The sequence below is a fragment of the Erpetoichthys calabaricus genome, chromosome 13 (genome assembly GCF_900747795.2).
Source record: "Erpetoichthys calabaricus chromosome 13, fErpCal1.3, whole genome shotgun sequence".
NCBI classification, from domain to species: domain Eukaryota; kingdom Metazoa; phylum Chordata; class Cladistia; order Polypteriformes; family Polypteridae; genus Erpetoichthys; species Erpetoichthys calabaricus.
The window spans coordinates 4,229,010-4,254,426 of record NC_041406.2 but is presented as its reverse complement, the minus strand read 5'-3'; the positions used below and the strand labels follow the sequence as shown (position 1 = coordinate 4,254,426).

Below are 25,417 nucleotides of genomic sequence, written 5' to 3'. Positions count from 1 at the left end.
AGGCAGCTGATAGGTACCGGCAGGCCAAGCGGAATGCGGCTTTGGTGGTTGTTGAGGCAAAAACTCGGGCGTGGGAGGAGTTTGGGGAGGCCATGGAGAACGACTTTCGGACGGCTTCGAGGAGATTCTGGTCCACCATCCGGCGTCTCAGGAGGGGGAAGCAGTGCAGTGTCAACACTGTATATGGTGGGGATGGTGCGCTGCTGACCTCGACTTGGGACGTTGTGGGTCGGTGGGGGGAGTACTTCGAAGACCTCCTCAATCCCAGTAACATGCCTTCCAATGAGGAAGCAGAGCCTGGGGACTCGGAGGTGGGCTCCCCCATCTCTGGGACTGAGGTCACCAAGGTGATCAAATAACTCCTTGGTGGCAGGGCCCCGGGGGTGGATGAGATATGCCCGGAGTTCCTCAAGGCTCTGGATGTTGTAGGACTGTCTTGGTTGACACGCCTCTGCAACATCGCATGGACATCAGGGACAGTGCCTCTGGATTGGCAGACCAGGGTGGTGGTCCCCCTCTTTAAGAAGGGGGACTGGAGGGTGTGTTCTTCTTCTTCTTCTTTATTCCATAGCTGGCGTTTGGAAAGGAGGTCGACCTCTTAGCCAATACGCTGCTGTTGGTGCCGCTGGATTCCGTGCTCTGTTCACCACACTCTTCCATGCTAGTCGATCGGTTGTGACGGCTCTTGCTTCGATTGTTGTCAGTCGCTGGTTCTTTAGGTTGTTCTCTACGTGTTTCAACCATGTCATCTTCGGTGCTTGTTGTATCCTCCAATCGGGAGGATGTTTTCTCCATAGGAGTTTGTGTGGTAGTCGATTTCCATCCATCCTACAGACGTGGCCGAACCATCTTAATCGACGTTTTTGAATTTCCTCCGCGACCGATGCCTGTTGATCGCACCTTTCACTGATTGTCTCGTTTCGAATGCGGTTGCGGAGTGAGACACGGAGAATCTGTCTCAAGCATCTCGTTTGGAAGGCCTCGAGCTTGTTGAGGTCCGACTTGAGCAATGTCCATGTTTCCGATCCATAAAGGAAAATTGGAAGGATCAGCGTCCTATATAGGCATATTTTGGTTTTGATGGTAATATTCGCCCGCTTCCATAAGCACCACTTGAGTGAGGCGAATGCTGCTGTTGCCTGGCCAATCCGGCTGTGAACTTTGGCTGCCGATGCTGCTTTCTTCTCCGTGATCAATGGTCCCAGTACTTGAATTCTGGTACCTGCTCGATTCGAGTTCCCTCAAAGTAAACTCTGGCTTCCGATCCGTCTGTCGTGATTACTTTGGTCTTATCCACGTTGATTCTCAATCCGTATGACTGTGCAATGCGGGAAATGTCATGCAAAGTATCCGTCGCTTCAATATCCGTGTTGGCGAAAACAGAGCTGTCATCGGCGAACATTCAGATCGGTTAAGAAGTTTGTATCATCGTATCGAACTCCGTGTCGCCCATCGAATGGTTCTCGCATAATCGCGTCGATCACAATGTTGAAAAGAAACGGCGAGGCGACATCTCCTTGCCGGACTCCAGTTCGAATCGGGAACTCTTCAGACATGTCATTCAGGATACGGACACTACTGGTTGAGCCGTCGTACAATGCTTGAAAAAGATGAATGATTTTCAGCGGCACATGTTCGATTTCTAGGGCTCTCCACAAACTGGTCCGATCGATGCAATCGAAAGCAGATTTGAAATCGATGAAGACGATGACAGTTCGTTTACCGCATCGAATTCTTTCTTCCGTTATCTGATGGAGAGCGAATATCTGGTCGATGCATCCTCGATGTGGTCTAAATCCAGCTTGTTCTTCCCGACTCGTTTGCTCTCGATGTTTCTGTAGCCTTGATTGTATGATTTTCATAAAAACTTTGCTGACAATCGAGAGGAGGCTAATACCGCGATAATTCTTGCATTCCCGACTGTCACCTTTCTTCAAAATAGGCAGAACGATCACTTTCTTCCACGCCGATGGAACGCGGTCCGAATGCCATATATGCGTTACGAGAACGTGGAGCTGTTGTAATAAGACGTTTTCCTCTGGCTTTGATCATCTCGGCGGTTACTTGATCTCCTCCCGGTGCTTTACCATTTCTCAGGGATTTTATTGCCGTCTTCACCTCGTTGATTGTTGGTTCGGTATCGGGAAACTGATTCATCGGCTGCTCGATAATCGGTGGTTCAGGCACTGGACCTTGTGGCGGATCATGGTTGTACAGCTGGTGAAAGAATTCTCTCCACCGCTGCAGGCGCTCATGAGGAGAGTTCACGAAAGTTCCATCTGACTTTTTAATATTGTCATTCGTTGATGTAGCTTTGCCGCCTTACCGTCGGATTGTCTGGTACAGCGTCCGGTACTCATGTCTCGCAGCAATGGATTTCGGATGATTGTCTCGACCTCATCGACCAGCGGAGGGTGTGTTCCAACTACAGAGGGATCACACTCCTCAGCCTCCCTGGAAAAGTCTATTCGGGGGTCCTGGAGAGGAGAGTCCGTCAGATAGTCGAACCTCGGATTCAGGAGGAACAGTGTGGTTTTCATCCTGGTCACGGAGCAGTGGACCAGCTCTACACCCTTAGCAGAGTCCTGGTAGGTGCATGGGAGTTCGCCCAACCAGTCTACATGTGTTTTGTGGACTTGGAAAAGGCATTCGACCGTGTCCCTCGGGGAATCCTGTGGGGGGTGCTCCGGGAGTATGGGGTACCGGACCCCCTGATAAGGGCTGTTCGGTCCCTGTACGATCGTTGCCAGAGCCTGGTCCGCATTGCCGGCAGTAAGTCGAACCCGTTTCCAGTGAGAGTTGGACTCCGCCAGGGCTGCCCTTTGTCACCGATTCTGTTCATAACTTTTATGGACAGAATTTCTAGGCGCAGCCAGGGCGTTGAAGGGGTCCGGTTTGGTGGACTCAAGATTGGGTCACTGCTCTTTGTAGATGATATTGTCCTGTTTGCTTCATCAGGCCGTGATCTTCAGCTCTCTCTGGATCGGTTCGCAGCCGAGTGTGAAGCGGCTGGGATGAGAATCAGCACCTCCAAATCCGAGACCATGGTCCTCAGCCGGAAAAGGGTGGAGTGCCCTCTCAGGGTTGGGAGCGAGATCCTGCCTCAAGTGGAGGAGTTCAAGTATCTCGGGGTCTTGTTCACGAGTGAGGGAAGAATGGAGCGTGAGATCGACAGGCAGATCGGTGCGGCATCCGCAGTAATGCAGGCATTGCATTGGTCTGTCGTGGTGAAAAAGGAGCTGAGCCGCAAGGCAAAGCTCTCAATTTACCAGTCGATCTATGTTCCTACCCTCACCTATGGTCATGAGCTATGGGTAGTGACCGAAAGAACGAGATCGCGAATACAAGCGGCCGAAATGAGTTTCCTCCGCAGGGTGTCTGGGCTCTCCCTTAAAGATAGGGTGAGAAGCTCAGAGTAGAGCCGCTGCTCCTCCGCATCGAGAGGAGTCAGATGAGGTGGCTCGGGCATCTGATCAGGATGCCTCCTGGACGCCTCCCTGGTGAGGTGTTCCAGGCACGTCTAACCGAGAGGAGGCCCCGGGGAAGACCCAGGACACGCTGGAGGGACTATGTCTCTCGGCTGGCCTGGGAACGCCTCGGGATTCTCCCGGAAGAGCTAGAAGAAGTGGCCAGGGAGAGGGAAGTCTGGGCATCTCTGCTCAAGCTGCTGCCCCTGCGACCCGACCTCGGATAAGCGGGAGACAATGGATGGATGGATGGTAGTAGTAGTTGTAACAGTTTTTGATATTTATGAAAATTTTAAAAAGTCGACAACTCGAAGACAGTTTGAGTGTATGTTGGTATAAGTTGGGTCTTTGCAATCAACTTAAATGTTGCACAAAAAAGGTTTAAGAACAATCACGATTGTCTCAAACTGAACAGTTGTTACAAAGTGTAAAATTATGTAAAATCTACTGGCTGTCACATGCCTTTCAATTGATATGGACATGACATCCAGTATTTCACACATGCAGCTTTTAGTAATGAAAACGTTGATGGATCTAATCAATAAGTAAATGACTGTTCCTAAAATTTACATTTACATTTACAACATTTAGCAGATGCTCTTATCCAGAGCGACTTACAACAGTGCTTAGTAGTCTACGACTGTTCTTCAGTCTTTAAGGCTAGGATTAAATCTACTGTCATTAAACAAGTTACCGCTGACCAAGTTGTACACAAAACCATGCTAGAAAATAATAGTAAGTTGTTAGTACAATTTTTTTTTTTTTTTGAGAAAAGGGTAGAAAAAAGTATGGGGACTTTAGTCCCCCCAGTGCTGTTTAAAGAAGAGTGTCTTCAGACGGCGTTTGAAGACAGTGAGGGTCTCCGCTGTTCGTACAGCAAGAGGAAGTTCGTTCCACCACTGAGGAGCCAACACTGCAAAGAGTCTTGATGCATGTCGTCCTCTTCTTTTAAGTAAGGGTGGTTCGAGACGAGCAATGTAAAATGTTTCCTTGTCAGTTTAAAAACCAATTTTATATGTAGCGCTGTTTTTGCAAACCTTCTAAAAAGAATTAAGCTTATTATTGTTTCACATGTGTATAATTTGCTAGAGGGAATATGAAATACATTTATAGATTGAAAATCTATAGGTATGAGTTTCATGAGGTACATTCCATTTGAAACACTGGATAGTAATAAGATTTGTTACTTTTACTAAACTGTAACACATCAGGAGAAAATGTAATGAACAACCATTCAAAATAGTAAAAAAAAAACAAACTGTACTTTATATTGGCAAAGTGTTAGAATCGTGAAAGAGCTTAGAATGATTGGATAGCGTAAGTATGAGACTGGAAGTCATTTATGTTTGACCAGATCGAAAACTGTTGTAATTTGTACAACTACACCATGCTGCGCAACGAGTGCGTCAACACTGTCTCGAGAGGGCATGATACGAGTGACACTAGGAAAGGGCGTTATGATAAATCGCGTCATTTGGAATGTTGTGCTCTGAAGGGCGTTCCATGATATGAAGGACATTCCGTGAGGTATTGCAGTCTGCAGCTTCACTCTGTTGCTCTTGATGTGCTGAGAGAGTGACAAGTTATGTTATACCTAAAGCACTTGTGTGGTTTTTAAGTGCTAGAAGTTAGCCAACTGTGTGTGTGTCATTTGTAGGGCACTGTTGTGGTTAGGGTCTGAGTGTGTGTGAATATACAGTGGGTACGGAAAGTATTCAGACCCCCTTCAATTTTTCACTCTTTGTCATATTGCAGCCATTTGCTAAAATCATTTAAATTAATTTTTTCCCTCATTAATGTACACACAGCACCCCATATTGACAGACAAAAAAAAGAATTTTTGAAATTGTTGCAGATTTATTAAAAAAGAAAAACTGAAATATCACATGGTCCTAAGTATTCAGACCCTTTGCTCAGTATTTAGTAGAAGCGCCCTTTTGAGCTAATACAGCCAGGAGTCTTCTTGGGAAAGATGCAACAAGTTTTTCACACCTGAATTTGGGGATCCTCTGCCATTCCTCCTTGCAGATCCTCTCCAGTTCTGTCAGGTTGGATGGTAAACGTTGGTGGACAGCCATTTTTAGGTCTCTCCAGAGATGCTCAATTGGGTTTAAGTCAGGGCTCTGGCTGGGCCATTTAAGAACAGTCACAGAGTTGTTGTGAAGCCACTCCTTCGTTATTTTAGCTGTGTGCTTAGGGTCATTGTCTTGTTGGAAGGTAAACCTTCGGCCCAGTCTGAGGTCCTTAGCACTCTGGAGAAGGTTTTTGTCCAGGATATCCCTGTACTTGGCCGCATTCATCTTTCCCTCGATTGCAACCAGTCGTCCTGTTCCTGCAGCTGAAAAACACCCCCACAGCATGATGCTGCCACCGCCATGCTTCACTGTGGGGACTGTATTGGACAAGTGATGAGCAGTGCCTGGTTGTCTCCACACATACCACTTAGAATTAAGGCCAAAAAGTTCTATCTTGGTCTCATCAGACCAGAGAATCTTATTTCTCACCATCTCAAGAGTCCTTCAGGTGTCTTTTAGCAAACTCCATGCGGGCTGTCATGTGTCTTGCACTGAGGAGAGGCTTCCGACAGGCCACTCTGCCATAAAGCCCTGACTGGTGGATGGCTGCAGTGATGGTTGACCTTCTACAACTTTCTCCCATCTCCTGACTGCATCTCTGGAGCTCAGCCAAAGTGATCTTTGGGTTCTTCTTTACCTCTCTCACCAAGGCTCTTCTCCCCCGGTAGCTCAGCTTGGCCGGACGGCCAGCTCTAGGAAGGGTTCTGGTCGTCCCAAACGTCTTCCATTTAAGGATTATGGAGGCCACTGTGCTCTTGGGAACCTTAAGTGCAGCAGAAATTTTTTTGTAACCTTGGCCAGATCTGTGCCTTGCCACAATTCTGTCTCTGAGCTCTTCAGGCAGTTCCTTTGACCTCATGATTCTCATTTGCTCTGACATGCATTGTGAGCTGTAAGGTCTTATATAGACAGGTGTGTGGCTTTCCTAATCAAGTCCAATCAGTATCATCAAACACAGCTGGACTCAAATGAAGGTGATCTCAAGGATGATCAGAAGAAATGGAAAGCACCGGAGTTAAATATATGAGTGTCACAGCAAAGGGTCTGAATACTTAGGACCATGTGATATTTCAGTTTTTCTTTTTTAATAAATCTGCAACAATTTCAAAAATTCTTTTTTTTGTCTGTCAATATGGGGTGTTGTGTGTACATTAATGAGGAAAAAAATTAATTTAAATGATTTTAGCAAATGGCTGCAATATAACAAAGAGTGAAAAATTGAAGGGGGTCTGAATACTTTCCGTACCCACTGTATGTGTGTGTGTGTGTTATTATTTAGGGTGCGGGAGTAGACCAATCCAATAACGAACTTGACAAGTATAAGGGGTAAACAGATGATAACATGGGGTCTCGACAAAGTAGGAATGTGAAGGGCTTGAACACTTCTGCAAACACAAACTGTGGAGTTTTTCTTCTTCGATTAAATACAGAAAATGGTTGATTTGGACTTTGGAAATGTGTTGTTACAGCACATTAAAAATACTGAATGGATAAATAAGTGGACAAATCTTTTGTCGTGCAGAAATTCAGGATTACTTTCAAGGTGATTGAGTACTTTGGGCACTCCACTGTACTTCCCCAGGTAGGCCTTTAGACCCTTTGAATTGTTCATATTCCTTTTTTTTTTGGCTAACGCGTGGTTGCTATACAACTTCATGTCTTTCTTGTAGACAATACACTCTGTGAGCCTTTGCAGTCTGGCATTCACACACAGCACAGCACTGAGTCAGCTCTTCTCCGTGTAGTCAATGATCTCCTCCGGTCTGCTGATTGTGGTTCACTTCATATTCTCCTCCTTCTTGACTTAAGTGCAGCATTTGACTCTGTTAGTCATGAAGTCCTCCTGTCACGTCTCTCTTCTGTAGAGATCTTCAATGGCTCACATCATATCTTTCTAATAGGCAACAGTTTGTCACACTCGGCCGAAATATGAATTCTTCACCTCACATGTATGTCGCGTGGTGTCCCTCAGGGTTCGGTCCTTGGGTCATCACTCCTTCTACTTTATATCCTTACTTTGGTTCGGATTATTCACGACATGGCCAGTACTTTCACTGCTATGCAGATGATATTCAGTTATATCTTAGGACGACTCGCCTCCTAGCACGCTCACCGACTGCATCACTGATCTTAAGCTAGGGAAGGAAAATCACTTTCTCAAGCTTAAGGAGATGTTACTGGTCGGCCCAAACTCCCTACTCTCTCTTCTCTGTTTCTATTGATGTCAAACCTGCTCCTGTTGTCAGACATCTCGGTGTTTTGTTTGATTCATCACTTAACTTTCAGTTACACATTAGGTCTCTTTCCAAAATTTCATCCTGTCATTTCCATCACGTTGTCCATTTCTGTCCTTTAATGAAGCTCAGACTCTGGTTCATTGTCTCCTAATGTTTCATATTGATTACTGTTATTCCCTCTTCATCGGCCTCCCTGCAAAATCTACACAGAGGCTCCAGCACATTCAGAACTCGGCAGTCACACAAAGTGTTCTGCTCACGTCTCCCCTGTTCTCTCCCAACTTCACTGGTTCCATCAAGGTTTACATTCAAGATTCTGCTTCTCACCTTTAAAGCCCTACATGACCTTTGGCCCCCCTCTACCTCACTCAGCTCCACTCACTCCTCGTTGCTCTCTCAGGTCCTCACACAGTCATCTCCTTACACACCACACACCAGACTCTCCACCCTGGCAGGCAGCTCCTTCAGTGTGATGGCCCCTCTTTCTCAGTCTCTCTGAGTTTGCTCCTCTTTCTCCACCTTTAAATCTCAACTCAAAACTTTCCTCTTCAATGAACTTTTGTCTCGTGTGTCATTTTTTTTTTTTACTCGGGTTTGTAAAAGGCGCTTTATAAATGCAACTTATTATTATTATTATTACATACACCATCATTCAAAAAGAGCGTCCATGTGGGGTTCCAGTTAACGTTCAGAAAGACGTGTGGCCACAGAAAAGACAAGACTCTTTAAGAGCTGAAACTTGGGCAGCTCTCTGGTCACTCAGTTTAACAAAATACATTTTTGCAGGTTTTGAAATGACTAAAATTGAGCTCATTTTATTTTGAATGAGCCCCTGTTTGGTGTTACGTCTTTAATTGTGACGTCTCCTGGGACCCCCAAGTCACATCATACCCATTCATCGTTTTGTGAACCTGCTAATTAAATTCAGGGCAGGCAACGTCTACACTGGCAGCAAAGCAGGAGCCGACCCAGGATGGTCTGCCCGCCCATCTTGCCATGCCAGGCACAAATATTCAAAGTGGACCCTCAAACTGAATGCTTTTTTTTTTTTTTTAATTTTTTAAATATTGACTGGCACTGTGGATTGTGAGAAACCGCAGAGACATTCTTCAAAATGGACTGGGAGACATGCGCGTTTTTTCAAGGAAACTGGAGCAAAAGAGGAATAGAATATCGATATGTCACTATCAAAAACAAAATCCAAAGTGAAAACCGCAGTTCACCAGGACCTGTTAACCTAAATTACGAGAATATCAGCAGAGCCGAAACGTGAACACTGGGAAGTAAAATCACAAAGTGGGAAGTTATGAGTCGGTTACCAAATTGAAAATATTATTCCAGGATATGAAAAGGGAGATCAGGCGGGTCAGTAAGCCTTAGTGTGCGTTAAAGGGAAATGAATGGAAGAAATTACTAAGAAGATCGAGCAACACACGGCAAGAACAGAAGTGTTAGGGAACATTTATCATGGCTTCAGACGAGGAGGTCGTGTTTGACCAACAAGCTGGAATTTTATGAGGAAGATAACAAAAGCAGACAGTCAGAGACATGTAGATGATGTTACTCGCATACCAGGAGAAGGTGGGAGCGGAGGATGCCATCATCTACATGCTACACCGATCCCTCTCCCACTTGGACAGAGGCAGTGGTGCAGTAAGAATTATGTTTCTGGACTTCTCTAGCGTCTTCAACATCATCCAACCTCTGCTCCTTAGGGACAAGCTGACAGAGATGGGAGTAGATTCATACCTGGTGGCATGGATTGTAGACTATCTTACAAACAGACCTCAGTATGTATGTCTCAGGAACTGCAGGTCTGACATTGTGGAGTGCCACAGGGGACTGTACTTTCTCCGGTCCTGTTCAGCCTATATACATCAGACTTCCAATACAACTCGGAGTCCTGCCACGTGCAAAAGTTTGCTGACGACACTGCTATCGTAGGCTGCATCAGGAGTGGGCAGGAGGAGAAGTATAGGAACCTAATGAAGGACTTTGTTAAATGGTGCGACTCAAACCACCTACACCTGAACACCAGCAAAACCAAGGAGCTGGTGGTGGATTTTAGTAGGCTCAGGCCCCTCATGGACCCCCGTGATCATCAGAGGTGACTGTGTGCAGATGGTGCAGACCTATAAATATCTGGGAGTGCAGCTGGATGATAAATTGGACTGGACTGCCAATACTGATGCTCTGTGCAAGAGAGGACAGAGCCGAATATACTTCCTTAGAAGGCTGGCGTCCTTCAACATCTGCAATAAGATGCTGCAGATGTTCTCTCAGACGGTTGTGGTGAGCACCATCTTCTACGCGGTGGTGTGCTGGGGAGGCAGCATAAAGAAGAGAGACACCTCACGCCTGGACAAACTGGTGAGGAAGGCAGGCTCTATTATAGGCACAGAGCTGGACAGTTTGACATCTGTGGCAGAGTGACGGGCGCTGAGCAGACTCCTGTCAATCATGGAGAATCCACTGAACAGGATCATCTCCAGACAGAGGAGCAGCTTCAGAGACAGACTGCTGTCACCGTCCTGCTCCACTGACAGACTGAGGAGATCGTTCATCACCCACACTATGTGACTCTTCAATTCCACCAGAGGGGGTAAACGTTAACATTATACAAAGTTATTGTCTGTTTTTACCTGCATTGTTATCACTCTTTAATTTAATATTGTTTTTTTCATCAGTGCTGCTGGTGTATGTGAATATCCCCTTGGGGATTAATAAAGTATCTATCTGTCTATCTGGACTTTCAGAAAGTGTTTGATGAGGTGCCACATGAGAGGTTGGGCATCCAACTTAAAGTGGCAGTGCAGGGTGTGGGGTGTAGAATGGGCTCAGACACAGGAAGCAGAGGGTGATGGTGTGAGGAACCTCATCAGAACTGGCCGATGTTAAGAGTGGTGACCAGCAGGGGCAGTACTGGGGCTGCTGCTATTTTTAATATATATAAATGATTTAGATAGGAAAATAAATAAGCTGGTTAAGTCTGCAGATGATGCCAAGTTGAGTGGACTGGCAAATAAACTTCATTTCGTTGAATCATCACAGAGGATTTGGATAGCAGACAGGTTTGGGCAGATTTGTGGCGGATGAAATTTAATGTCAGTAAATGTAAAGAATTACACATAGGAAGTAAAAATGTTAGGTTTGAATACACAATGGAAGGTCTGAAAATCGAGAGTCCACCTTATGGGAAGGACTTAGGAGTCATAGTGGACTCTAAGCTATCGACTTCCAGACAGTGTTCAGAAGCCATTAAGAAGGCTAACAGACTGTCATGTTATATAGCACCTTGATGTGTGCAGTACAAGTCACAGGAGGTTCTACTCAAGCTTTATAACACACTGTGAGGCTTCATCTGGAGTTCTGGGTGCAGTTTTGGGCCCACCAGACATAGCAACACTAGAGAAAGTCCAGAGAAGAGTGACTGGGCTAATTCAGGCCAACAGGGGATGAGTTATGAGGAAAGATAAAAGAGCTGAGCCTAACACTTGCGTTAGGTTTAGGTCTTGTTAGGTTTTAATTCACAATTGGTGGTCTGAAAATCAAAAGTCCACCTTATGAGAATGATTTAGGAGTTGTAGTGGACTTGACACGATCAACTGGCAGACAGTGTTCAGAAGCCATTAAGGAGGCTAACAGACTGTCAGGTTATATAGCGCCCTGATGTGTGGTGTACAAGTCACAGGAGGTTCTGCTCAAGCTTTATAACACACTGGTGAAGACTTATCTGGAGTCCTGGGTGCAGTTGTGGTCTACAAAAAAAACATAACAGCACAAGGAAAAGTTCAGAGAAGAGCAACCAGGCTGATTAAGGGCTACAGGGGATGAGTTATGAGGAAAAAATAAAAGAGCTGAGTCTTTACAGGAGACCTGAGTGAAGTGTTTAAAATTATGAAGGGAATTAGTCCAGTGGATCGAGACGGTGACTTTAAAATGAGTTCATCAAGAACACGGGGACACCGTTAGAAACTTGTTAAGGGGAAGTTTCACACAAACTGTAGGAAGTTTTTCTTTACATGCAAAACCACAAAGTGGTGTGGTGGACTGGGTGACTTCAGGGACCTTCAAATCTCAACTTGAGGTTTGTTTTGTTAAGAGCTCTGCATTCGTTGAAATTTTTTTATTGGAATCTTAGTGGTCTCTGCTTTGGTTTTCTGACTTTTGAGGGTTAACTAGTGGCTACTCCTGTTTTACGCCTGTTGGTTTGGTTTTGTTTGTGTAGAAGTATTTTTATCACTTCCATCTCCGCTTTGTTCAGCTATCAGCAGTTCCATTTTGAACGGCCTTACTTAGGACCGAGTGTTCTCTGAGGTTGCGAGTTGTCAATGATGACACTTTGGCATAAAATCGTCAGAAAAAGGGGAGCTTTGAGTTTGGTTTCCCTTTTGGATTTCTAAATGCAATCTTACATATCGGTCAAAGAGCAGGTAGCGGCACCATCATATAATGAGAGGACTATGACCAGCGGCATAAATAATAATTATAGAAATATCAAGGAATTGGCAGAATACATCATGTATGTATATGATAGACACAAAGATTGTAGGCTTAAGCCTCTGAATCACCTATGACCCAACTACGACAAAACAAAGGGTAAGAGTGGCGCACACATGGCCACCGTTTTTCCTTGGCAGAGTCCTATGTGATTCTACTTTCCCCTTTTCATTGTTTAGCCTTTATCAGAATGCCTCACATCCTACTGTTTATAAGGTATTGTACTTTAGCACTCCTCACCATCTTCCCTTCTAAATCTATAATATGAAGCAATTAGAGAGAGTAAAAGGACAAGCAGGGGTTAAGTTACACATTCTAATAACGGGTTATTGATAACATTCATAAAAATAATAATAATGAAGCAAAGCACATGTGAATATTGGCAAACCATAACTATACAACCTGATAAATGCTGAGGTGTAGTTTCAGGCGACACACAGACTTGTAGTTACTTAAATGTCTCTGGTCAAGTCAGCTTTCTTCAGTACAGGCCGCATGCCTGTCTCAATATGTCTGCCGAGCTCAGCTCCTCATTGTGTTCTCTTCATGGCCACGGTGTGAGAGAGAGGTGGGGGGAGGAAGGGAGGGGTAAAGCGGCCAACGTTATACATTCCTATCCAAATCTTTCCACCAATAGGACGTCATGATACGGAATGGCCTCCGATTCCAAACCAATCCCTAGCAGCCATACCTCAGACCAATGGGGGCACACGCTGCCTTTTCACAGCTGCCCTCTGGTAGTGGATGTCCTTATAGAATGCCCCCCCCCCCCCATTTGTTTGGCTGAAGCTTGTCAGCTAGGTGGTCTAAGGCCGGGTTTATTCTTCATGTAACAAGCGGACGCTACTGCTACGTAAGCAGTGTACTGTTTATACTTGCACGCATACTTTACGTAAATCTGGAAGATTCCAGCAGGTGGCAGTGCGAGATATCATCACGGTGACAGCAGGTTCGGCTTCGCTGTGCTGTGAATTGCCTGAAACATCCATTAAATTTTGAGGACGCCTTGCCACAATGTATCTGAGAAGGATGTTTAATAATTTTATTCATTAATCCAGGGATGTGCCCATTCTAGCAAGCATCGGGCGTAAGGCAGAAACAATCCCTGGACGGGGCATCAGGTCATCGCAGGGTGAACACAAACACACTGGCGTCATTTTAGTGTCACCAAATCCCCAAACCTTCATATCTTTGGAAGGAAACCGGAGCCCACTGTGGAAACCCAGCAGAAAAACATAAGGAACGGGACTCCCTGCGAGACAGACCACACCGCCACAACGTGTGTAATTACGATCAGTGTAAGAGCCATTGTCCTAGTTATAGAAGATTCATAAATATTTTACTAGATGACAAAGCATATTCTATGGGAGGCTCCTATAACCCCCATAAGTAGAATTGTATTGGTATATTCTTGCCATTTTTTAATAGCTCTGACTAAATATTATTCTCAGTTAGTGACCAGCCTTGCCATGTGTCAGGCGTACAGGGCACAAGGTTTTAAACTGTGCCCGTGCCTACGTGCCTAAGGCCTATGGACCTTTTGAGTGTGTGAAGTAACACTAAGAAAACAGAGCTTATTTACGTGCTGTGCCGTACGTTTAAAGCGTACAGAAGAAGAACCTAAGAATCTTTAAGTATAGAAGAAGAAGTAAAGAACTTTTAAGTACAGAAATAACTAAACTTCCCTTTTATTTGCCTTTTATTCTACATGTATAACGACTTTTTTCTTTATTCTTGTGTGGATTATTTGCTTTTCACCTTCACTAAATATTTTTCAAACAAACTTTTGGACTGAGAGATTTCTTTCGGCTCACATTTTACCAGTGCTTGATCTCGCCTTATACTTCGGCAGCTACAATCAGTAAGTATCTATCTATCTATTCATTATTTAAATGAAGTTAATGACTTATCTGTAAAATGTAACATACACACTTCACTGCATTTCATCATGAAAGTGATCTCAAGTTAAGCAAAAGAAGATTAAGATTGAAGTGTTTAAAATTATGAAGGGAATGAGTCCAGTGGATCGAAACTGTTATTTTAAAACGAATTCATCGAGAACATGGGGACACAATTGGAAAGTTGTGAAGGGTAAATTTTGCACAAATATCAGGAAGTTTTTCTTCACACAAAGAACGACAGACACTTGGAATAAGCGACCAAGTAGTGTGGTGGACAGTAAGACGTTGGGGTCTTTCAAAACTCGACTTGATGTTTTTAGAAGAAATAAGTGGAGAGGACTGGCGAGTTTTGTTGGGCTGAATGGCCTGTTCTCGTCTAGAGTGTTCTGATGTTCACTATGTCATCATGCAGCATATTCATTATTTTTAACATTAAGTATAAATCTAAGGATTCTAAATGTGCAGAGAGCTGGAATATCATAAATGTCATGTGTTCTGTGTGGCGATTGCTGCTTGCCGCTGCTGACAGTTCAGGAGGAAGCCCCAGAAGCAGGTAGCGATTAACAACTGGGTCGGTTTAAAGGTAACGTTTACGAAGGTCGATTTTAATGATAAAGTAAACTACGAGGTTAAAGTGGACATTTTGAGATTAAAGCCAAAATTTACACTTTATTCACAAAATAGACCTTTTCATTGTGTCCTTAAATTTTTTCTCTGCGGCTCAAATACGCCGCTGTACATTCTGATGACGGCACAGAAGATGGTATATGAGACCTTTGAAATGTATCACGTCATTATGATGGGGAATATGTGACACTTGAGAATAAAAGCACCACAAAGGCATTTGTATGTCGGCATTTTGCTTCACCACATCGTACCATTCATCAAACATCGGAGTGCGCACATCGATCCTCAAAGCAGCTTTCTGTCACATGTAGACAGCAAACAGAGACTCTGATGTCACGTTCTGACTTTTATCACACTGCGCCCCCTGCCTGACATTTTGCTGGTACAGCAACTCGCGCACGCATTGCGTTCATTTCTGAGGAACTGCTCATAGGACGCATCAAATGAACGCTGGGAACGCGTGGCAGCCGTGATGTGTGTGTACGTGTTCTGAGCCTGAAGTATAAATGAGCCCTTAAGGCTTTCCAGTGGGGTTTGGTTTATAGAATATTTTAAACTGAGCCCCCCTTGGCACACCAGTTCAAGGCACAGACCCCAAAAAACCGACAATAAAGTTCACATCCTGAGTCAGTCCTAAAGACACAGGGGTTAGGGATAGTTAGACATGAAGGAACACCAAGCCTAATGAAACACTAACATTACAATTACGAATAAAGACATACAAAATATTTATCACCCCTCCTTTAACCGTCACCTTATCGTGGTGGAGGGGTTTGCGTGTCCCAATGATCCTAGGAGCTCTGTTGTCCGGGGCTTTATGCCCCTGGTAGGGCCACCCAAGGCAAACTGGTCCTAGGTGAGGGATGAGACAAAGAGCGGTTAAACAAACCTCCTATGAAGAAAAACCATTTTGGACGGCGTTTTCCCTCGCCCGGACGCGGGTCACCGGGGCCCCACTCTGGAGCCAGGCCTGGAGGTGGAGCTCGATGGCGAGCGCCTGGTGGCCGAGCCTGCACCCATGGGGCTCGGCCGGGCACAGCCCGAAGAGGCAACGTGGGTCCCCCTTCCCATGGGCTCACCACCTACGGGAGGGGCCAAGGAGGTCGGGTGCAGTGTGAGTTGGGTGGTGGCCGAAGGCGGGGACCTTGGCGGTCCGATCCTCGGCTACAGAAGCTGGCTCTTGGGACGTGGAATGTCACCTCTCTGAAGGGGAAGGAGCCTGAGCTAGTGCGCGAAGTTGAGAGGTTCCGGCTAGATATAGTTGGGCTCACCTCGACGCACAGCTTGGACTCTGGAACCAATCTCCTTGAGAGGAGCTGGACTCTCTACCACTCTGGAGTTGCCCCCGGTGAGAGGCGCCGAGCAGGTGTGGGTATACTTATTGCCCCCCAACTTGGAGCCTGTACATTGGGGTTTACCCCGGTGGACGAGAGGGTAGCCTCCCTTCGCCTTCGGGTGGGGGGACGGGTCCTAACTGTTGTTTGTGCGTATGCACCGAACAGCAGTTCGGAGTACCCACCCTTTTTGGAGTCCCTGGAGGGGGTGCTAGAGGGTATACCTTCTGGGGACTCCCTCGTTCTGCTGGGAGACTTCAATGCTCACGTGGGCAATGACAGTGAGACCTGGAAGGGCGTGATTGGGAGGAATGGCCCCCCCGATCTGAACCCGAGTGGTGTTTTGTTATTGGACTTCTGTGCTCGTCACTGATTGTCCATAACGAACACCATGTTCAAGCATAGGGGTGTTCATATGTGCACTTGGCACCAGGACACCCTAGGCCTCAGTTCGATGATCGACTTTATGGTCGTGTCGTCGGACTTGCGGCCACATGTCTTGGACACTCGGGTGAAGAGAAGGGCGGAGCTGTCAACTGATCACCACCTGGTGGTGAGTTGGCTTCGATGGTGGGGGAGGATGCCGTTCAGGCATGGTAGGCCCAAACGTGTTGTGAGTGTCTGCTGGGAACGTCTGGCAGAACCCCCTGTCAGAAGTAGCTTCAACTCCCACCTCCGGCAGAACTTCGACCACATCCCGAGGGAGGTGGGGGACATTGAGTCCGAATGGGCCATGTTCCGTGCCTCTATTGTTGAGGCAGCTGACCGGAGCTGTGGCCGTAAGGTGGTCGGTGCCTGTCGTGGCGGCAATCCCCGAACCTGCTGGTGGACACCGGCGGTGAAGGATGCCGTCAAGCTGAAGAAGGAGTCCTACAGGACCCTTTTGTCCTGTGGGACCCCGGAGGCAGCTGATAGGTACCGGCAGGCCAAGCGGAATGCGGCTTTGGTGGTTGCTGGGGCAAAAACTCGGGCGTGGGAGGAGTTTGGGGAGGCCATGGAGAATGACTTTCGGACGGCTTCAAGGAGATTCTGGTCCACCATCCGGCGTCTCAGGAAGGGGAAGCAGTGCAGTGTCAACACTGTATATGGTGGGGATGGTGCGCTGCTGACCTCGACTCGGGACATTGTGGGTCGGTGGGGGGAATACTTCGAAGACCTCCTCAATCCCATTAACATGCCTTCCTATGAGGAAGCAGAGCCTGGGGACTCAGAGGTGGGCTCCCCCATCTCTGGGACTGAGGTCACCGAGGTGGTCAAAAAACTCCTTGGTGGCAGGGCCCCGGGGGTGGATGAGATACGCCCGGAGTTCCTCAAGGCTCTGGATGTTGTAGGACTGTCTTGGCTGACACGCCTCTGCAACATCGCATGGACATCAGGGACAGTGCCTCTGGATTGGCAGACCGGGGTGGTGGTCCCCCTCTTTAAGAAGGGGGATCGGAGGGTGTGTTCCAACTACAGAGGGATCACACTCCTCAGCCTCCCTGGAAAAGTCTATTCAGGGGTCCTGGAGAGGAGGGTCCGTCGGATAGTCGAGCCTCGGATTCAGGAGGAACAGTGTGGTTTTCGTCCTGGTCGCGGAACAGTGGACCAGCTCTATACCCTTAGCAGGGTCCTGGAGGGTGCATGGGAGTTTGCCCAACCAGTCTACATGTGTTTTGTGGACTTAGAAAAGGCATTCGACCGTGTCCCTCGGGGAATCCTGTGGGGGGTACTCCGAGAGTATGGGGTACCGGCCCCCCTGATAAGGGCTGTTCAGTCCCTGTACGATCAGTGCCAGAGCTTGGTCCGCATTGCCGGCAGTAAGTCGAACCCGTTTCCAGTGAGAGTTGGACTCCGCCAGGGCTGCCCTTTGTCACCGATTCTGTTCATAACTTTTATGGACAGAATTTCTAGGCGCAGCCAGGGTGTTGAGGGGGTCCGGTTTGGTGGGCTCAGGATTGGGTCACTGCTTTTTGCAGATGATGTTGTCCTGTTTGCTTCATCAGGCCGTGATCTTCAGCTCTCTCTGGATCGGTTCGCAGCCGAGTGTGAAGCGGCTGGGATGAGAATCAGCACCTCCAAATCCGAGACCATGGTCCTCAGCCGGAAAAGGGTGGAGTGCCCTCTCAGGGTTGGTAGCGAGATCCTGCCCCAAGTGGAGGAGTTCAAGTATCTCGGGGTCTTGTTCACGAGTGAGGGAAGAATGGAGCGTGAGATCGACAGGCGGATCGGTGCGGCATCCGCAGTAATGCGGGCTCTGCATCGGTCTGTCGTGGTGAAAAAGGAACTGAGCCGCAAGGCGAAGCTCTCAATTTACCAGTCGATCTATGTTCCTACCCTCACCTATGGTCATGAGCTATGGGTAGTGACCGAAAGAACAAGATCGCGAATACAAGCGGCTGAAATGAGTTTCCTCCGCAGGGTGTCTGGGCTTTCCCTTAAAGATAGGGTGAGAAGCTCAGTCATCCGGGAGGGGCTCAGAGTAGAGCCGCTGCTCCTCCGCATCGAGAGGAGTCAGATGAGGTGGCTCGGGCATCTGATCAGGATGCCTCCTGGACGCCTCCCTGGTGAGGTGTTCCAGGCACGTCCAACCGGGAGGAGGCCCCGGGGAAGACCCAGGACACGCTGGAGGGACTATGTCTCTCGACTGGCCTGGGAACGCCTTGGGATTCTCCCGGAAGAGCTAGAAGAAGTGGCCGGGGAGAGGGAAGTCTGGGCATCTCTGCTCAAGCTGCTGCCCCCGCGACCCGACCTCGGATAAGCGGGAGACAATGGATGGATGGATGGAAATATTTATCAACTTTTAAATTACCCACAACACGTGAAAACAAGACCAGAGAAAACACCAAATGAAGCCAAAAGAAATTCCAAAGACAGTCCTTACCTTCTCGATTTGCTCCAGTGAAATGCCTTTCGCTGAATGTGGCGGCGCTGCGTCCACGCGGCTCATCGTGAGGTTTGCTTTCTCTCTGCCGTATTCTTCCACGACACACGGTTCAGCCTCCACTCTGTCACCACCGGGGCTGCTCACCGACGAGTGTCGTCGTCGTCCATTTAAAATCATCCCATAAAATGCTCTCCTGATAGGCAGGGCACACGTGTGGGCGTTCGGCCGCTCGGAGTTCTCGACTTGAGGAATCAGGAAAACTCGTCGCAGAACTAAAAGATCGACGACCGTTTTAGGCAGCTGTGCTTTCTCTAATGCGGCGAGAGTCCAGCGTGGCAGCAGTGATCTCAGCTGGATGTCACCGGTCGTAGACGCCCCACTTGTGAAAAAACCTGACAGATTTCTTTCTGGTATTTTATACACCTGCATTTGGGAGGAGAGATATTCTCGCACCTCTTCTCTGTCAGAGATGGGCAGAACATTCAGCACGTTCTCCATGGCGACTTTTAGGTCTTGGAATGGTGACAGCCATGTCAGAAGGCTATGGATAATGGCCTGCTTCTTCCCTCCTCCATATGCTGACGTGTGGCTACTGGAGGTAACGTAACGGACAAAGTGATACATCACTTTCATATTGGAATAATCGTTGCCATTGATCACAGCAAACAGAGGAAGGAGATCCTTATTCATTCCATTGAAATTAGCGCAAAAATTATCAATGAAATAACACTTAGCCGGGATGCGCCCCTGTGAGGCGTTCTCCCACTTAAACTGGGTCAGGGGACAAAATCCTCTCTTGAGGTCAAAGATGAAAAAATCTGTGTCTGTTGACAAGACCGGACAATTCCATTGATTGGCCAAGGCAGCGATCTCCGTGTCCGCTTCCAACAAGCACTGGACCAACGGAACCCCAAGTTTCGATAAGACCTGAATGAAGACATTCCTCGTCAGCAGTGGCAGTAGCCTACCTTCACGCCCCATGGAGAGGTCATGTGCACTTTTGATGTGCCCTTCGGCCCGCAGTTTAGTCGTTTCTAATTTGTGGTCAGTATGGTTGCAACAGCCATCCAGAACAACATACGGTTGAATGTTGCAGTCGGATAGAGTTTGGAAAAACCTCTTTAAAGCCTCCACGTACAAGTCGTAATCTCCTCCATGTCGCTCATCGAGACACGAGTTGTGGTAAAATTTAAAATAAAAGTTGTTGCCATCAATGATGATCTTGGTGTTCGTCAGCTTTACATCTCTGAAAAATTCCGGCCTTTGATCAGCGTAACCCCATAATCCTAGAACTCCCATTGTCACGATGTGTAATGAGCTGTTAAAAACAAGGAAGATGAAGGATTTATTCATGTAATCGTCTTCCAAAACTATTACAGTGTTGCAAGAGGAGAAACAAGCTTGGGAAGAAGCTCAAAATATCTCATCTCATCTCATCTTGTGAATCTCTGCTCCTGGTGATGGTCATAGTCACTGTTTCTGACTACAGATCTCATCCTAGGGAATTCCCAGGCATTTCCAAGCCAGCTGAGAAGATATAAACCCTCCAGCGTGTCCTGGGTCTGCCACAGGGTCTGGAGCATCCTTATGACACACCTGGACCACCACAACTGGCTCTTCTCAATCCAGAGGAGCTGTGACTCCACTTTAGGCTTCTCAACCTATCATGGTGTGTCAGCTCATCCACACTGTGAGAGAACCTCATTTCCGATATTGTACTTTCAGCCATTACTCACAGCTCATGACCATAGGTGAAGACGGGGAGGTACACTGAGAGTTATGTCTTTCGACTCAGCTCCCTCTTCAGCACCACCATTGACTGGTACAGCGCCCACCAAACAGTTGCCACCACTCCAGACCTACCACAAAACACACACACCCAAATCCACCCCTAGAGGACTGAACAGAAGTGGTGATCACTGTGGAAACTGAATTTTGGTTCCTCAAGCTTGGGTGTGTCACATACCAGTTGAAAAATGAAGTAGCAGATGCGAAAACAGGAAATGGTCTCCAGACCAGAAACCTTGTCCAATAGACAATGTGGTGGGCAAAATGCAATGAATGAGAGACTTTCTTCTGCATGAGGACCAGAAGAAACCCACTGGACCACAACAGAGGTCTATCCTGACAAGAAAAAAAAAAAAAAAAAACACCCTCAGGAGACCATCAGAGGGAATCTGAACACACTTGGTGTCAATGAAGTCCTTTGGACCAGGCAGGCACAGCAGGACTTGACTTAAAAGATTAGAGTTAAAGAAGGTGGATAGCACACCACCAACTTGAATAGGGATGACACAATGACATCACATGTCATAAGTTACTGTTGTAATGGAGTAGCATCTGAGAACCATCGTCAACAACAAAAGAGCTCAAAATGGTGGCACAGATAGATAGATAGATATGAACGGCACTATATACCAGATAGCTAGCCCCCTTGATGTGTGGAGTACAAGTCCAGAGTGCTTAGGCTTAAGCTTTGCGCTGCACTAGTGAGGCCTCACCTGGAGTCCTGTGTGCAGTTTGGGTCTCCATATCACAAGTTAGACACAGTTAAGTAAACTAAGTATTAGATGTAAAAATGTTAGACTTGAGGACACAATGGGAGGTCTGAAACGTGGCAGTAGATAGATAGGAGTTTCCAGAGGTAAATTTGCCAATATAATCTACATGCAGCCAAATTATCCATAGGAATTACGTTTCTGCAGATATAAAAAATCATTTCCTTTGTGATAAGAGTGTTACGGTTCCAGCAGGACACCAGCTTTTTTGGTAGGTGATTAAAGGGGAAGATGGGTTTGGGTGGATGTGCCAGCCCCCAACATTCACCCCTTGAAGTTCAACAATGATACTTCTGCAGGTTTGCCTCTGCACACCTTGTTACAACTTCATCTATAGTGAAGTTTGAATGTCTTCTAAGTGCTCAGGCAGCTGGCCATAAGTGACCACAGCAGGCTGATCCGAGGACCTCACTAAACCATCCAATCGGTAGTAGCGATAGGCAGTGTGACCAAACTTCAGAGACTTAATGAGCTGATGACCCACACTTATGGGGAATTCCATAATGAAGGTGAACATCGTGAAAGGGGCTCAGCAACTTATCCATGTCTCTTGGTGCTATGATAAACCCATTAATATTTATTCAGTTTAGCGTGCATGGAGTCTCAGACATCCATGGGTTTCACAGACGTCCATCCATTTTCTGTTTATCCGAAGCTTGGTCACAGGGGGAACAGTCTCACCAGTGAAGCCCATATGTCCCTTTCCCAAGCCACATTTGCCAACTCATACTGTGGGATCCTAAGATGTTACCAGGCCATCTGATAGAAGTAATCCTCCCAGTGAACCCTGGGGTCTCCTAACAGCTGATTGTGCCCATAAAACCCCAAACAGGGAGGTATCCGTATCAGATGCCCAAACCACCTAAATTGTGGAGAATCAGCAGGTCTACTCCGAGTTTCTCCCGGATGTCTCCATTTCTCAGCCTATTCCTAAAGGAGAACCCAGCCACCCAGCGGAGTTTATTCATTAACAAAGCCAAAAGTGACAGAAATCAAGTGTTGTCACCAATAACAAACAACTAAGTCAAAGTAGTACAAGCCAAAACTCAGAATGGTTGTATTTCACATTTCTGTTTCTTCTTTCTTGGACTTTCCTTGAATCTTTAAAAATGATCTGCTCAGGGGGTTCTCTGTGGTCTAAGTCTGGGTGTCTCATCACAGCCCCTCAAAATGTAATCAATACTGGCTCTGACACGCACCTCTCCTGAACCCCCAATCGATCACCGACAGAGCCGGACCCCAGTTTGACTGCCCGCCACAGTTATTTATTTATGAGATCTTTTATGTTTGATTTACTCCAAAGCTTCATCTGCCCAATGGAAGGAAGGAGTGTTTGTGTCTCTGTCCTCCACAAACGAGCCACACCCAAGTGTCCCCCGGGTGAGGGCAGGGCCACCGGTCCCCCTCTGCTCCTTTGACATGACAGTCCTCCAAGGTCAGACTTCACACACGATACTCACAATTTCTCGGCAGCAGGCTCGCCTTCCTATCACCAGCAACAAAAGTTCAAACTAGGAAGTCGTCCTTCAAGTGTGTCTGTAGAATGAGGGCAGAGCCCGCCGCCGCTCTTTTGTACTCTTGGAAGTGACTTTCGTTTTTGTTTCTCCTGAGACACCTGATACGTTCCCACCTCAGCCTCAGGGTTTTTTTTTTTTGGTTTTTTTTTTTCCATGAGGCAGATGACAGCTTGGAAGAAGAGCAGGTGACACCAAGTGGGCACAGCAGGGTGACAAGACGAGACCCAGAATAGAGGAGGGTTAGCAGTGGCTCGTGATGATTGTGATGCTTGCATTTTTGTATAAATGACAAACAAAAAGAGGTGCATTATGCACAGCTAGTCAGCGGCTCAAACAGATGGAAAGAACATTATTTGTCCCCAGGGGATCCATAAATAAAAATATAAGAAACAACCGTTGTGTGTTTTGGGGACTCCTCAAACACAAGTCCAAATAATGTCCAAAAAATGGCCACTAGAGAGGGAAATCACTATCAAACCCTGGCTAGTAATAAGGGCAAGCACAGAGTCTTTAAAATTAAGAAGATTTACTTTCACGACAATGCGCTGTCTCAAGAAGTCAAAAAATCCAAGAAGCACATCTGAACACAGGTAAACACACGTCACAAAGTCAGCGTATAAACAAGATCCGAAGCAAAGAATGATGCACATAATCAATAAAAGAAACATTAACATAATAAGCGTAAATTAAAGAATAAAAAAATGAACCCCAGTTCCAGTGAGGCGCTGTAAAGGAGTATTGCTGTTGGTATAAAGGAGGCCCCCCAACATGTTGCTTGACACACTTCTGCTGAATGATTCGTTGGCTGCAAGTCCTCAGAGTTGGTGTGTCACAGAGAGGATGTGCTGTGTTGTTCATAATGGCACTCAGTTTTGTCTTCATTCTCTCCTTTGCTACGACCTCCAGCAGGTCCAGAAGGCGCCCCATAACTGAGCCTGCCCTTGAAATCAGCTTCATCATTTGGTGGGTCTCTTGTGATGTGATGTTACTGGCCAAACACATCACACTGGCCATCACAGAGTTGTAGAAGAAGTGAAGGAATGTCACCTTCCACATTAAAGGACGTAAATGCAGGACAATATCGCGGTCAAATGGAGGCTCACCATCTTTACTTTGAAAGACAATTGCAACTTCATTAACGATGGGAAGATTGTATCATCTTGGATCGTGTTCTTTGTCCTATATTAACACTAAAGCAATTGTAGTTGGAGATACACCTTCTGCATCTGCTTTTGTATTGGCCTCCCTTTCAACCTCATGTAGCATCTTTATAGACTTAGCTAATGGGCGATTGTTTAGGACTTCAGCGACGTTTCTCATTATCAGCTCTGTGCATTGCTTGTTTTCAGGAAGGTTCATTCGTTGATAGATTGCGTCATGTGGCTCTAACACGTCGATTTGTGCATATTTGCGTTCGTGATGTGGTTCAGGGTGCACTGTTCCAATCCGATGTAATATTTGTCCACATATGCGAAAGCAGTATGGGCCATTGCCAGCTGGTGGCCTGATATTTACCCCGGTAGATGCAAAAGCAAATGAACTATTGTAGGATCTAATGCAATCCATAATGCCTGCTTTGCAGGCGCCTGCGTTCATTGATTTTCTCCAGGCCGGCTCGTTTTTGTATCTCCGTCAGTTGTGGTCTTTTGTTTTGAACCCATGCCTGCTTTGCTTCCGCAGTTTCAGATGCGCGTTGTAGGCGTCTATGTTCATTGTATTTGTCCAGGCGGGCTTGCTTTCGTAGCTCCGTTAGTCGAGCTGTTTGGTTTTGGAGCCAAGACAGTTTTGCTTCCGCGGTTTCAGACGCACGTCGTAGGCGCCCACGTATCCATGCGGGCTCATTTTTGTAGCTCCGTTAGTTGAGCAGGATCGTTTTGGAGCCGTGACCGTGACTCCATTAGTTATCCGTTGTCTACCGTTAGTAATATGGATAATTGCACTTACTGTTAATACGGAGCGTTTTCTGTGGTTGTACTGTTAATAATGCATCACTGTAATGTGATTCACATATGCGATATGGTTTGGACGTGTGAGAATGCCTAATACAGAGAGTTCATTTATTCTTATTACCCGGACCATGCTGTGCAGTGTGGACGTTTAGTTCAGAAGCGCGTTGTAGGCGCCTGCGCCTTCCGTACTATCTTTGTGGACTCCGTAGTGTCTTCCATTTGACTCTGGGGTGCAGCGCAGAATCCTCTTTTCTGTGTGGCTGTGTCGTTAGTCGTTAGCTATGGGCGCGTTGTTGCTTCATGTCTTATTTACGTTAGTTGAGCTCTTTCGTTTCTGAGCCGTGACTCCTTCGTTCGCAGTGGATCAGACTTCGCTTGCGGTTTAT

The 25,417-nt window shown here is 46.7% G+C and overlaps 1 protein-coding gene across 1 annotated transcript in view; it reads right to left on the bottom strand.

Moving 5' to 3' along the window:
• The window catches only part of LOC114664082 (protein asteroid homolog 1-like), a 59,064-nt gene extending 36,004 nt beyond the window's left edge, over window positions 1-23,060 (bottom strand). Inside the window, exon 1 of the mRNA XM_051936120.1 lies at window positions 23,026-23,060. The gene's annotated coding sequence lies outside the window, so the exon portion shown is untranslated. The remainder of the gene's footprint in view (window positions 1-23,025) is intronic.
• Window positions 23,061-25,417: the final 2,357 nt, after the last annotated feature.